At 37.4% G+C, this 16232-nt stretch overlaps 1 pseudogene across 1 annotated transcript in view; it reads right to left on the bottom strand.

Moving 5' to 3' along the window:
• Nucleotides 1-15557, bottom strand: part of LOC149834975 (uncharacterized) — a 34036-nt pseudogene extending 18479 nt beyond the window's left edge. The window contains exons 1-2 of the transcript XR_016432809.1: nt 15242-15557; nt 13976-14181 (exon numbers count right to left, since the gene is read on the bottom strand). The product of XR_016432809.1 is annotated as an uncharacterized LOC149834975 (transcript). The remainder of the gene's footprint in view (nt 1-13975; nt 14182-15241) is intronic.
• Nucleotides 15558-16232: the final 675 nt, after the last annotated feature.

The raw sequence follows: 16232 nt of genomic DNA, 5'->3' as shown, positions 1-16232 counted from the left end.
ATGTAAGAGTCATGTCTTACCCTTTCATTCTATAAATAAAAGAGCTTCAAGACCTTTTGAAATTATCTGTTCTGATATTTGGGGGCCAGACCCAGTTGCTTCTATATCTGGAACTAGATATTATCTTATATTTGTTGACAGTTATTTTCGTTATTCTTGGATATTTTTCATGAAACACAAATCTGAGACTTTCAAGTTGTTCCGAAACTTCCATTCCTTTGTCAAAAACCAATTTTCTGAAAACATCCTTAGTTTTCAATGTGACGGAGGAGGTGAATTTTCTTCCAATGACTTTATTAACTTTCTTCAAAGTAACAAGATAAGGAGAAGGGTGTCTTGCCCACACACCTCAACAGAATGGGATTGCTGAAAGGAAGCATCGCCATATTGTTGAGAGTGTGATGAGCATGATGCATGATAGTAATCTTCCGATTACTTTATGGACAAAGGCCTTTTATTCTGCTGTTCATGTGATAAATCGATTGCCCATGACTATTTTGGAAAACAAGTCTCCTTACTTGTCCCTTTTTGGTACACATCCCAACTACCATGACTTGCGTGTGTTTGGTTGTTTATGCTATGTTCATATTGATAGTTCAATGAGACATAAGTTTAAGGACAAGGCCCTGAAGTGCAGGTTTGTGGGTTATGCTGATGACTATAAAGGGTACAGGTGCTATGATCCGGTGAGCAAGCGCATCAGAATATCAAGAAATGTCATCTTCGATGAATTGAATTTTGATTGTCGATGTACTAGTTCTTCAGAATCAAATTCTAAAATCGAGACTTATTATCCTTGGCTAAATTATGAACTTTTCTCCGGAGCTAGTGATGTCTGTGTAAGGAAATATGCGGAAAAGAAATGTATGTCCTACAATGGACATTCACACATAGAAATCAAAGAACAAGTCCAAAAGAGGACCTACACAAAAGCCAATAATGGCTAGAAATCATAAGATTGTATAAAAGCACTAAAGGGCTTGAAGAAGCCACACATTACAAAGGGGGAGACCCCACTTTTTTATAGGCAAGAGAGGAGTGAGAGAGGGTTAGAGAAGAGAGAGAGAGAGGCACCATTGGGAGACCCAACAAGGTGTCGTTGGGCTCCCAACGGTCACAATTGTGACCGTTGGGGGCCCAACGACTCTTTGTTGGGCCCCCCAATGAAGGTGCATTTAATGCACAAAAGGGAAAAAGAAAAAATAAGAAAAAAGAAAAAAAGGAAAAAAGGAAAAAGAAAAGAAAAAGTAAAAAACAGAAAAAAGACTATACTGCCCCTATTGGGAGATTTTACAGAAATACCCCTTATCGGGTATGAGTGAATATACTTATATATATATATATATATATATATATTTATATATATAAATATATTGATTACATGTATATTTTAACACCCCCCCCTCAAGCTTTACGGGGATACAACCGCAAGCTTGTTGAGAAGAAACATGAAAAAGCAAGAGCTTTAGTGAAGAAATCCGCCAACTGGTACTCGGATGTGACGTAGGGCAGTGCTATGGTTCCTTTTAAGTATTCATCTCGAACATAGTGGCAGTCCATCTCTATGTGTTTAGTCCGCTCATGGAAGGTGTGATTGCTTGCAATATAAATGGCGCTTTTGTTATCACAACACATTTTCGAAGGAGTAGAGATGATTACGCCCATATCATTGAGGAGACTTCTAAGCCACACAAGCTCCATGGTTGTAGTGGCCATTGCACGATATTCCGCTTCTGTTGAGGATAATGACACCTTTTACTGCTTCTTGCATCTCCAAGAGATCATAGAGTCACCTAAGAAAACACAAAAACCTGTAGTTGAGACTCTATCATTGGGGTTTCCTCCCCAATCAGCATCAGTATAAGCAATTAAATCAAGAGATGATGAAGAGGAAAGAAAAACTCCCTTAGTTATGGTGTTTTTAATGTATCTGACTATTCTTAAGACTGCACTCATGTGCACAGTTGTAGGTGCATGTTGAAACTGGCTGACTGAGTGAACTGCATGAGTTATGTCTGGCTGAGTGATGGATAAGTATGTCAGAGCCCCAACAAGTTGACGGTAGGGAGTAGGATTCTCGAGAAGTATTCCATCTTCCAACCTTAACTTTGCATTGATGACCTCAGGGGTTTCTGCCTTCTTATCATCGAAAATTCCAGATTTGGAACAAATGTCAGCAACAAGTTTTATCTAAGAGAGAATATACCCTCGGGGAGAGTAGGCTACTTCAATACCTAAAAAATATCTTAAGAAACCAAGGCCAGACATGTCAAAATTTTCTTTTAAAACTTTCTTAATATCATGGATTCCTTGTTCATCACTTCCAGTGATGATCATATCATCAACATATAGTAGTAAAATAACTACTGAAGACCCTGCACTTTTCACAAACAACGCAGTGTCAGTATAACATGAACGAAAATTCAAACTAGTCATTACACTGCTAAATTTGTCATGCCAAGCCTTTGGGGCTTGCTTTAAACCATAAAGTGCCTTTTTGAGTTTAAGAATTTTGTTTTCACCAATAGATACTCCTGGTGGAGGATCCATATAGACCTCTTCACTTAGTTCACCATTAAGAAATGCGTTCTTAACATCCAATTGATAGATAGGCCATTTTTTAACGGATGCAACCGCAATAAGAGTCCTAACACTAGTCATTCTAGCTACGGGAGCGAAGGTTTCTTCATAGTCTATTCCGTACTCTTGAGCATATCCTTTGACTACCAACCTAGCTTTATAACGTTCTAATGACCCATCACTTTTAGTTTTAATTTTGAAGACCCATCTATATCCAATAGACTTCTTTCCAGTGGGTAATGAAGTTATTTCCCAAGTTTTAGCCTTTCCAAGGGCACTAAGTTCTAGTTTCATGGCTTCAACCCATTGATGAATGTTTTTGGCTTCATTATAGTGTGATGGTTCATGATAAGAGTGTAATGCAATTAAGCATGCCCTATATTTAGATGTTAGGGACTCATAGGAAACAAACCTATTAGGAGGATTGGAGATTCGGCTAGATCTCCTTAAAGATGTTTCTTCTATGTTGGAACTTTGAGAATATTTTTCCAAAGCGCTTATGGGAGTTTCTTGACCACGCCTAGCATAGGTTTGAATTGACCTATTTTCAAAATCATTACTTCCATTTTCAACATTACTAAGAGGAGTATCCTCTAAATCATTAGGAACATCCTCTACGTGAGGAGTCACATCTTCTTGAGAAAGAAGATCAAATAAGAAAGCATATTCGCTTTCATCAATATCTTTGTTTTTCTCAAAGCCGTTCTCATTTTCTAAAAAGGTAACATCTTTGGATACATATAGTTTGTTACTTTTGGGATCGAAGCACCTAAACCTTTTTTATTTTCTCCGTGTACTAAGAACACACATTCGATAGCTTTGAGAGATAACTTATCTCTTTTATGTGTAAGGACAAAACACTTACACCCAAAAATTCTTAATCTATTAAAATCGGGTGTTCTTTCAAAAAGTTTTTCATATGGAGATATATTTTGTAGGGATGAGGATATCATTCTATTTATCAAATAAGTGGAGGTTAAGGCGGCTTCGGCCCAATAGCATTTTGGAATTTATTTGGAAATGAGAAGAGTCCTAGTGGTTTCCAAGATGTGTCTATGCTTTCTCTCGGCTAGACCGTTTTGTTGGGGAGTCCTAGGACATGACCTTTGATGACAAATTTCATTGGTTTCCAAATATTTCTGAAATTCATTTGACAGATATTCTCCACCGGAATCGGATCGAAGAATGGAGATATTAGTTGAAAATTGATTTTTGACAATCATATGAATTTTTTTAAAGAAATTAAAAACTTCGGATTTTAGATTGAGAAAATAAATCCACACATATCGAGTGAAATCATCAATGAAAGTAACATAATATGAGTATCCTCCTTTTGATATGACCGAAGAAGGACCCCAAACATCCGAATGAACTAATTCAAAGGGTCTTTTGAACACAAATGTTCTCTTTGGAAAGGAGGTGAATTTCATTTTTCCAAAAAATACAACTCTTGCAAACAAAATGTTTCTCATTACAAAATTTCTTTCCAAAAGGAAAGGAGTACATTTTTTAGAAGCTTGGATGTCTAAGTCTTTGATGCCAAGTTTCTATATTTTTATCTTGGACATGATTACAAAATGATTTAGTGGGAAGTTTCAAATTGTTCATGTAGTAGAGATCTCCCCTCCTATGGCCTTGCCCAATCCGCTTCCCGGACTGGAGATCCTGTATAGAGCAATTCTTGGTTGAGAAGGAGATTTCACATCCATGATCACATATTTGAGAGACAGATAAACAACAACAACAACAACTACGCCTTCATCCCAAAACAATTGGGGTCAGCGATATGAACCAAAAAAGAAATTCATTTTGGGTCTTCCACATGAATCCTTTTCCTCCAATCATTTTTATCCAATGCCATGTCCTCGGTGAAGTTCAAAGCATTCATATCCTTTCCTATCATCTCCATCCAAGTCTTCCTAGGCCTACCCCGACCTCTTTTAACTAATATATTTTCCCATTTCTCCAACCTTCTAACTGGAGCATCATTAGGCCTTCGCCGAATATGTCCAAACCACCGTAAACGATTCTCTCACATCTTATTTTCAATGGGTGCAACACCTACCTTCTTACATATCTCCTCGTTCTGAATCTTATAACTCCGCCTGTGTATAACTGTTTAGTTATACACTGCCGGTCCCAAGCCCGGATAAAGGAGGAGGGTTGCGGTAGGCCTGTGACAGCCAACATAAAAACTTAGTCATACCCTATGAAAATAAACCAATATTTGAGAGACAGATAAAAGATTTAAATTAAGTTGAGGTACTACTCTTACATTTGGCACAAAAAAATCTTTTGAAAAGACTAAAGTTTCAAAACTTTTAACTTGTAAAGAGGTACCATTGGCGGTGGAAACAAAAGAATTTTTGGAGTTGCTACATACATTGGATAGTCCATTTTCAATAGGGGTCATATGAAAAGATGCTCCAGAATCAAGAATCCAAGAAGGCGTACCTGGAGGAGAAGAAGAGGCAATGGCGACTCCCGAAGTTGACGGCGATTTGAGTAGAATTTGAAGTGCTTCGGATAGTTGAGCAAGGGAAAAGGACTCTTTCCCTTTCATTGGCTCCTCCTTCTTTTGTGGGATTTCTTCAATAATAGCAACTTTACCTTTTGAAGGTTCATTTATCTTTGGACAATTAGGTCTTATATGACCCGGTTCTTGACAATGATGGCAAATGGCTTTCCTATAATTGCCATTATAGTTATTTTGCCTCCCAAAGTGTGGAGGCTTATATGCTTTCATATGATTGTCGGGTTTAGACACGGCAAGAACTTCATCTCCTCCTTTAATCATGCCAAGACGCGTTTCTTCTTGGCATATTTCGGCAATGACATCTTCCAATGGAAGCGGTTTTGATCTATGAAGAAGGGAGGACCTAACTTGTTCATATTCGGGCCTAAGCCCATGTAAAAATTGAAAAAAGTGTTCTTTCTCCATTTGTTTTCATCTCATTTCCACATCTTCACTTGATACCCATTTGGGTTCAAGAAGGGATAGCTCATCCCATAAAGATCCAAGAGTGTTATAGTAATCTCTTACACTCATTTCACCTTGCTTAATGGTACGGATTTTTTCTTGCATAAAAAATTGACGAGCAAGGTCTTTTTGGGTATACATACCTTTCATAAAGAACCATGCTTCATTTGCTAGGCGGAATTTAGCAATGTTGGCGCAAATCTTTAGCTCCACGTTGTTCATGAACCATGCAAGAATTTTTGCATGCTTACTTTCCCAATCTTCTACCTTGGATTGGTGATCTTCAATAGCCTTCATGTGAGCATTTCCTTCTAGAGCTTTTTCTTGATCACCATCAATTTTTGTAAGTTGAAGTTGAGGTTCCCTAATGGTGCCCATAACATATCCCCAAAGCTTTTTACCTTTGAGGTTGTTCTCCATGGCGGCGGCCCACATCATGTAGTTAGTACCATTAAGCATGAAGGAGAGATCAATCTTTTGTTCTCCTTCTATTATATAATCAAGAATGGAGGACAAACAAAGAGAGAGATAAAACTAGACAACTAGCTATAAGAGCACAACCAAGGCTCTGATACCATGTAAGGAAATATGCGGAAAAGAAATGTATGTCCTACAATGGACATTCACACATAGAAATCAAAGAACAAGTCCCAAAGAGGACATACACAAAAGCCAATAACGACTAGAAATCATAAGATTATATAAAAGCACTAAAGGGCTTGAAGAAGCCACACATTACAAAGGGGGAGACCCCACTTATTTATAGGCAAGAGAGGAGTGAGAGAGGGTTAGAGAAGAGAGAGAGAGAAGCACCATTGGGAGACCCAACGACTCTTTGTTGGGCCCCCCAATGAAGGTGCATTTAATGCACAAAAGGGAAAAAGAAAAAATAAGAAAAAAGAAAAAAAGGAAAAAGAAAAGAAAAAGTAAAAAACAGAAAAAAGACTATACTGCGTTGGGCGATTTTACAGAAATACCCCTTATCGGGTATGAGTGAATATACTTATATATATATATATATATATATATATTGATTACATGTATATTTTAACAGTCTGCCCCTCAAATTGTACTCAAAAGGATAAGGAATTTGTGTCTACTAATGAAATGATTGCCCATGAAAATACAGACTCAACTTTGAATCCAGAAAGGTACAAAGGTCTTGTTTACACTCGACGAGAAAGAGAGCTGCCCACCATAGTTAATCCAGAAATGGACACATCCCCTACATCCAACATCGTTGATGCTAGAAGATCCACTCGTTCTCGCCATCCAATTGAAAGATGGGTCAGTTATGAAAATTTCTCATTAGATTTTCAACTCTTTCTAACAGCCTTGAGTAAAGAAGATGAACCCATAACGTTCTCCCAAGCATCAAATTCCAGAAGATGGATTGAAGCAATGAATGAAGAAATGGAAGCTCTACATGAATGTGCTACTTGGGATGTTGTACCAAGACCACCTGACAGAAATGTCGTTGGTTCGAAATGGGTGTACAAAATAAAGTATAAACCAGATGGGACTATAGATCGATATAAGGCGAGACTTGTAGCCAAAGGTTTTACACTAGAGCAAGGACAGGACTATGATGAAACCTTTAGTCCAGTGGTGAAAATGGGGACAATCAGAGTCATACTTTCTTTAGCTATTGAACATCAATGGACTGTTAGCCAACTTGATGTGAAGAATGCCTTTCTTCATGGAAATTTGAGAGAAGTATACATGGAACAACCTACTGGTTACGCAGAAGGCAATCATACAAAATATGTATGCAGGCTAAAAAGGGCGACATATGGATTGAAGCAGGCATCTCGATCTTGGTTCAATAGTTTTTCACTTGAAATACAAAAATATGGTTTTAAGAAATCTCTTCTTGACCACTCCTTATTTATATTTAAGAACCAAGACACAGTTACTCTGTTGTTGATCTATGTAGATGATATTATCATCACTGGTAATTCCAATGAGCACATTGAAGAAGTCAAACATCTCTTGAATCAGAGGTTCAAAATGAAGGACCTTGGCAAACTACGATACTTTCTTAGAGTTGAAGTCGACAGTACCCCTGAAGAGATGACTCTCACTCAACATAAATATACCATTGATGTTCTCAAGAAAGCAGGTATGAAAGACTGCAAGCCCTTGGGAACCCCTAGCGTTCTTCATCAAAGGCTTAGCTCTCAAGATGGGGATCCATTTGATAATCCCACACAGTACCGTAGCATAGTGGGTATGTTACAATACCTCACTTTTACTCGCCCTGATATAGTTTACTCTGTAAATCAAGTATCTCAGTTTATGCATGCACCATGTGAAGGACATATGAAAGTCGTTGAACGGATACTTCGATACCTGAAGGGAACGGTTGGGAATGGCCTCTTATATAAGAGAAAGACCAATGGGCAAAATGCACATGAGATCAATGTTTATTCTGATGCGGACTGGGTGGGAGATCCAGATGAACGCAGATCAGTATCCGGCTATTGTGTGTTTGTTGAGATGAATTTGGTTTCTTGGAGTAGTAAGAAACAAAAGGCTGTTGCCAGATCCAGTACAGAGGCTGAATACAGGTCAATGGCAATCACCACTGTTGAAGCTACTTGGATTAGACACTTACTGACATAAGTAGGAGAATCGATCTCTCGATCACTTCTTTTGTGTGACAACCAGAGTGCCATTAGTATGTCTTTTAATCCAATCCATCACAGTCGTGCCAAACATATTGAAATAGATCAGCATTTTGTGAGACAAAAAGTAGAAGAGAAAGAGATTGAGCCTGAATTTGTACGAACTACAGATCAAGTGGCGGATATATTTACAAAATGATTGACAAAAGACAGATTTTGGATGTTAAAAGGCAAGTTGTTCATGGTTCAAGATCATGCACAACTTGAGGGAGGGTGAAAAGAAGTGTATTCCTTGTTACGGATCACGGGTCAGGAGATCCAGACCCGTGATCATTGCCATTTCATTAATGGCACCGTGTAATTTATTCTCTTGTAATAAGGGTACTTTAGTACCCTAATCTTTGTATTAGTTTGTTATTATAAAGTGATAAGAATAGCAACCGACCCACACACAATTGTGGGTATCGGTTTTCTCTGTAGTCTCTGTCTCTCTCTCTCTGTTTCTCAGCTTTCACGCGTGGAAGGATTTGAGCATTGGAAATCTTTCAATGCGAACATCCATAATAAAACATAAAATATGAGAAAATGGTCTATGGGGTTTGGTTGGTGTCATCGAAAGAGAGCCTAAACTTGTGCTTACTAAGATGAAAAATAGAAAATAAGTGACTCTTCAAAGAGAAGAGATGTCTAAGGTCATCACCGAATACAAAAAAAAATTAGAAAGAATGGAGGGGTCATTCTAAGATGATTGGATGGCTCATCAATAGTGTTGACATCAAAAAATATTCTATCTTAGCAAAATTTGATTTTGCTAGTGATGCATGTAAATATCTTAAAGATATGTATAGTCTCAAAGATATAAGTCACATATGTCATGTGCAAAATAAGATGAGAACTAGACCTAAGGAGAGATGAGCATTAGGGAATATTACACTGCCCTTTATTTTCTTTGGGATGAATTGGCCCTTCTAGAGCCAAAGTGGCATTGCCCCCAAAATGTAGAACTCCGTAAAAAATAAATTAGAACGAAGTATTTCTATCAATTTGTTAATGAACTTAGACCCAAATTTGAAAATACCAAATCGGCCCTTCTTCGTAGAAAATGTGTACCTACCATAATTGAAACACTTGAAGAATTAACTATGGAGGAGGATAGGTTGAAAAAATCATCTTCTTCGAAAGAGGAAGAATTCGTGCTTGCTATGTCAATGCCCGAAAATCACACAAGGGCTTATAAGCCCCCTCACTTTGGAAGAAATAATGAGAATGGAAGACATTCCAAAGACTATAGAAGGAGCCAAAACCATAAAAGAGGCAATCATGAATATAAGAAGAGTGACAAACTAATATGCTATCATTGTTATGAGCTGGGGACAGCAAGCCTTTTTGTCCTAAAAAAATGAAAAAAGATTAAAGAAATGACAAGAAGGTGACTTTGGTGAGACCATCTCTCGAAAGAAATGGTGAAGATAACTTCAAATGCATCAGCTCATTATCTTTGGCACAACTCATAGAGGCACTATAACCAATGTTTAAGAATGAAGTTTTTTTCTTCTCGGGCACAGCCGTATCTACATGCGTTGACCCCAACAAGACTTCTTGGATTCTTGATTCCAATGCTTCTTTTTATATGACCCCAAATGAGTCAACACTATCTCAATGTCATACTAACCAAAATGATTCTTATGTTTCAACCGCCGATGAAACTTCTTTAAAAATCAAAGGTTTTAGGTCTTTACAAAAACATCAAACTTTTTTTTACCAAATATTAAAATAGTACCAAAATTAAATTTAAATCTCTTATCCGTTTCTTAAATTGCGGATCATGAATGCAAAATCTTGTTTTCATCTAATGATTGTTTGATACAAGATCGCCAGTCCGGAAAGCCGATTGAGCAAGGCCATAGAAGATGAGATCTCTATGTTATTGACAATCTTGAATTATTAAAACATACTTTTTATAATTTTATAGAAAAGAAAAATATAGAAAATTGGCACAAGAGACTAGGACATCCTAGTGTGTCAAAATTACATTTGTTTTCATTTCTCAAAAGTTATAAAAAAAAGGATTTTGTTCGTGAAGATTGTACCCTTGGTAAAATGAAATCTTTACTTTTTGGGCCTAGTCATTTTATATCAAAGAAACCATTTGAGTTGGTACATTCGGATGTATTGGGACCAACTCCGATTATATTCAAAGGAGTATCTTATTATGTAGTTTTTGTGGATGATTATAGTACATACTCTTGGATATATATTCTTAAACGCAAATCCAAAGTATTTGATTGTTTTAAAAAAATTTATTGTTATACAAAGACTCAATTTAAAACCAATATTAAAATCTTTAGAACCGATTCTAGAAGAGAATTTGTATAAAACGATTTCAAAAACTATCTTAACTTACATGAGATTATACACAAAAAATCATGTCCTTATACTCAACAAAATTGACTAGCCGAAAGAAAGCATAGACATATTGTTGAGACTATTAGAACACTTCTTATATCAAGAAATGTTCCAATTTTTTTTTTGGGCTGAAGCCGCTTTTACGGCAGTTTATTTGATAAATAGGATACTTTAAAAAACTATTAAAAACATTTTCCCCCATTGAAAAATTATTTAAAACATCTCCCAGTTACAAAAGGTTGAGTCTTTGGTTGTAAATGCTTTGTCCTTACCGACAAAAATGACAAATTTTCTCCAAAAGACATTTCTTGTGTTTTTCTAGGTTATGCCGAAAATAAAAAAGGGTATAGATGTTATGAAATTAAAAGGAACAAGCTATATGTCTCAAGAAATATCACTTTTCTTGAAAACAAAAATGGACTTGATAAAGATAAAATCTAAGATCATTGTGACTATTCATTTCTTTTTTACCTTGCCAATGAACATGTGAGTTGTGATGACATTCATGATGTGCATGAGAGTGACAATGAAGACACTCATGATGCATATGAGAATGGAAATGAGAGTCTTGATAATATAGACCAACCTTATAGTGAAATTCAAATATATACTCGACGTACCGAAGACCATCTTCCATGTACTTTAGAAAGATATTCTCAAAATCAAGATATAAATTACTCTATTATTAGAAGATCCATGAGAATTTCAAAGGCTCCTAGTAGATTTGTAATCTTATTATTCCTTTCAACCCAAATATATAGCATGTCTAATGGCTATATACTCATGTATAGAATCACCATCTTACCATGATGCTAAAAATCATCAAGAATGGATTAGAGCAATGAATGATGAATTAAAAGCTTTAGAAAAGGCAAAAACTTGAGAAATTCAAACATTACCTAAAGGGAAGAAAACTATAGGATGTAGATGGGTCTATAGGATTAAAACTAAAAATAATAGAACATTAGAAAAATATAAAGTCAGACCAGTAGTCAAAGGATATAGTAAAAAATATGGAATAGACTATGATGAAATATTTGTTTCAGTCGCTAAAATGACTACTGTTAGAACTCTTATTTCTATAGCATCAATTAAAAAATGATCTATTTTTCAAATAGATATAAAAAATACCTTTATGAATGGTAATATCAATGAAGACGTTTACATGGATCTCCCACCAGGATTAAGTTTAGCACATGAAAAAAAAAATCGGTTACGAAAAGCATTGTATGGCCTAAAACAAGCCCCCAAAGCTTGGTATGATCGATTCAGTAATGTGATGACACAACTTGGTTTTAAATCTTGTTATACCGACACTATATTGTTTGTTAAATATTCTAATACAAGAATGATGATATTACTTCTCTACGTTGATTATATGATTATCACAGGAGGTGATAAGCAAGGAGTTAGCCATATCAAAGATGTGCTTAAAGCTAACTTTGATAATGACAAACCTTTGGTTTTTTCTAGTACTTTCTTGGAATATAAGTGTCTTACTCACCTTGTGGTTACTTGTTATCGTAGATTAAGTATGCGATAGAGATCATCAAACGGTCAGGACTCCCAAATGAAAAACAAGTTGATACTCCGAAGGCCATCAATGCAAAGATGAAAAATGATGGAGAACCTCTTAAGGATCCAACTCTATATAGACAAATGATTGGATCATTATCTTATATCTCTTGTCCTAATATTTCTCATGTTATTCATTATGTTAGTCAATTTCAGCATGCTCTCACTACAATACATATGAGTGCCGTAATAAGAATTATTAGATATATTAGAAATTCTATTAATTATGGGTTATTTATTTCATCATCTTTTCTGTTAGAAGTTATTGCATATTCTGATTCTTAATGGGGAGGGAATGTAAATGATAAATGCTCAACTACCGGTTCTTGTATTTTTGTAGGCGATTCTCTCATTTCATAGAGATGCAAGAAGCATCAGAAGGTGTCTATCTCTTCCACTGAAGCAGAGCATCGTGTCATGACAATAAGTACTTCTAAATTAATATGGTTGAGACAATTGTTAGAAGACTTCGGATTTCACATTGCAGAACCCTTGAGATCACAGTATACATTGCAAGCAATCATATATTCCATGAAAGAACCAAACACATTGAAATGGATTGTCATTACATTCGTGAAGAATTTCTGAAGAAAACCATCACGTTGCCATATATACCATCGAAGTATCAACTACAGACTTCTTCACCAAAGCGCTCTCGTCACCTAGATTTCACTTCCTCCTTGGCAAACTCTCGGTTGTTACACCATGAGTTTGAAGGGAGGTGTTAAGAATGTGTATATAATATATATGTATTTATAATGTATATAAATATGTGTATATATATAGTCATCTTTTGTAATATCTAAATGTATGTAAACCAAAATATCCATCTGAGGTATTTTGGTCTTTTTACATTATAATAGTGGTCAGCTCATTAGGGGCAGACTTTGTTTTTTTCTTTATTTTATTTTTTGTTATTTTATTGGAGCATAAGCCGATGGGACAACTCCAACTAGCTCTTGGAGCTGCCAGCCCAACAACTAATTGGGCTGCCCCACTTCCCTCTCTTGTGGTTATAAATAGGGGTTATCTCCTTGTAATCTTTAGTGTTTTCTCAAGCATTTTGTAATATCAAAAGCATTTATTTTTACTCTTGGCCCTCGTGTGGGTGATGTGCATTGATCCATAAGTGGTTCCTTGTCGGTTGCTTGTGTTCTTGTAAGCCTATAATCATTTGCTTTTGTTCATTTCACTCCCGACTAGAAAGCCTAGGCTACCTAGGTGCAAGTTTATCGCCTAGGTGCCTAGGCAAGTACAAAGGTTGGAGGATGGACACCAAGGTTGGTATTTTACATTTGTTTTTATAATATTTAAATTATTATAATCATGTTTTGTTTGAGTACTTTGAAACATTTAAGTGTTTCAATTTTTTCTCTGATTTTTATATTTTTTATATTTTATTTTAAATACTTTTATTATTTTTTGTGTCTCTAGGTGACACAGTTAAACAAATATTTGTTTAGTTAGATGAAGTTGAATGCTAGAAATGTAATTATGCTTTAATTATTTAGATTCATGCATGAATTTTTTTAAGCTTTGGTTGTTTAGCTACATTAATTGTGTTGAGAATGTATTTTATATTATTTTTAAGGATTTGTTGTAATTTTTAATTTTTTAGTTTTTTTAACTTTTTGGTCCCGTGTAGTTTGACTAGTTCTGCCTAGGCACCTACAAGGCCTTTTAGGGGGGTCAGCACCTAGGCACCGACTAGAGCTTTTGACTACTTAGAGTGCCTATAATTGACAAAGTATGATAACAGAAAACAAAAGCCATGATGATATTAACATGGAAAAATAGAATGTCATACCCAGTTATCATGGAAGAAACAAGAAGCCTGGAAAGAGGCTCCCAGAAAGCCTCAATGAGGACATGGAACTGGTCTGAAGGCAGCAAACCTAGCATGCCAGAGATGGTCCTCTTCATTGCATCAATTGTGTCTGCGGACACATCTTTCTGGATCAGGCTTACTTCCAAAGGCTCTATCTCCTGTATAAGATTCGAAAGTACCAACTTCTGAAAGAATATGATTTAGAGTTAATCATATGGCAGCTCAAGACATGAACATTGCAGCTGTACCATTGAAGAAATGTGAATATTCAACTCTTCTTACAACATGAAAAGCTATTATCAGACCCTCTCCGTGTAGAATAATTACGAGTACAATGGATCAAAACAAAACAAATAGAAATCCTAAGTTATCTTGAAATTTATAACACTCTCAGTAAATCAACCAAAGATGGTCTGAGATTTTGGACACAATTTTTAAGCCTTTTACATTCTTGAACACTAGGCAATTTCAAGTGACGCCTTCACGAAATTTTCAACGTACAGATAATGTATCACCAAATTTTCAACGTACAGACAATGTATGGTATTCACAAAATTTAATCCTAATTCCTAACAATGCCTAAACTACACATGCATTGTTCTCCAGAGGACATTAATTTGACAAGAAAAACCTAAATTCTTGCATTTACCCTTAGCGCTGTGATTCCGAGTTCACGAGTCAACGTGAATTCCATTGATACACCCTCGGCAACCCACTTCCAATAAGCAAGACTAGAACTCAGTCTTGTTACTATTTGAACACGTACCTCAACAAACTAATATTCAGTAAGTAAGACCAATTTCCGATCTCTCTATATAATCGTTACAATCTAAAGCATAATGAAGCAGCCTATCATTAAACCCAAAAAAAAAGCGAAGCGAAAATCAACCACTCGTTACAATTTGACGGCATAATGAAGCAACCGACCATCAATCAGTAAAATAAAAAATTCAATTCCTCCCTCGCATACTGAAAAAACCTATAATCAATAAGCCAATAAGAAGAAAGAAAGTGGGGAAAGGTCGACCCACCATGAATTACCAAAAAACTAGTCGATCTCTTATCACGATTTGAAAGATTCAAGAACAATTAACACGAAGCAATGACAATTTACCCCAATCGGGCAATTGGGGTATTGTCCAAAACTATAAAAGACGAAGAACTAACACGAGAAGAAAAGGAAAGAAACGCCCAAGAACAAGAGGAATCGAGAACACCAAGAATCGGAAGAGAGTAGCAACCGACCTTGGAAGGATTGGGATGAGGTCTCCGAGGGTGGTCGAGATGGTGGTCGTTGGAGGAAGCCGAGGCGACGAGGGAGAGACGCCGCGTCTTCAGAGGCCATCTTGGGCACGGGTGGAGGGTGAGGGAGGTGGTTTTTTGCCGTACGGCCACAGGAGGCGCCGGAGACGGCGGCGTTTGGGACAGGGTCCGCATGCCGCCGGCCTGGTGACTGCCCGCCAACGGAGGCCCTTATCTCGCTGCCGCCCGGGCTGGAGCCATGCGAGGAATAGGGATGGCAGTGGACCGGGGCGGGGGACAAGGTCTCCACCCCCGCCCCGTTTCAAAATCTGAACCTTCATCTCGCCTACATCCCCCACGGGGATGAATTTTAACCTCCACCCCTGCCTCAATCGGAACTACATCAGGTCATGCTGAACATGAGCGTTTTGGATGAATGCCACGTGGTTTTTAAAATGCAAATCGGATGGCCACGATGTCCGCATGAGCAAAAAAGCTCATGTTCAGCATGACCTGATCTGCTTCTGCCTCCATCCCCAGTTCAAACGGGAGTGAGGCCCCTCAATCTATAATCATTTCTTAAAAGTTTGGGGATGGGAGCGGAGCGAGGACGATATGGGGCAGGGCAGAGATTGAGACGGGGGACGGGGTGGGGCAGGGAAAGTGTAAGTACATCCCCATATGAGGATAGATTTTAACCTTCACCCCCACCTCCATCTAGGGGTGGCAATCGGGTCGGGTTGGCGGGTTAGCATGTCAGCATACCTCAACCCGACCGGACCCGTTTATTAAACGGGTCGGCTGTGGCAAACATGAACCCGACCCGTTTAATAAACGGGTAACCCGACACGACCCGCCAACCCATTTAATAAATGGGTTGGGTCGGGGAAACGGGTTTTCAGGTTCGCGGGTCAGGTTGCGGGTCGGGTTGGCGGGTTGACGGATCGGGTTGGCAGGTAGTCAGGTTGGCGAGTCGGGTTGACGGGTTGACGGG

The sequence above is a fragment of the Nuphar pumila genome, chromosome 6 (assembly GCF_984573655.1).
Source record: "Nuphar pumila chromosome 6, dmNupPumi1.hap1.1, whole genome shotgun sequence".
In the NCBI taxonomy this organism is placed as follows: Eukaryota; Viridiplantae; Streptophyta; class Magnoliopsida; order Nymphaeales; family Nymphaeaceae; genus Nuphar; species Nuphar pumila.
Note: the sequence above shows the minus strand (reverse complement) of the source record. Positions and strands in the feature narration are given on the sequence as shown.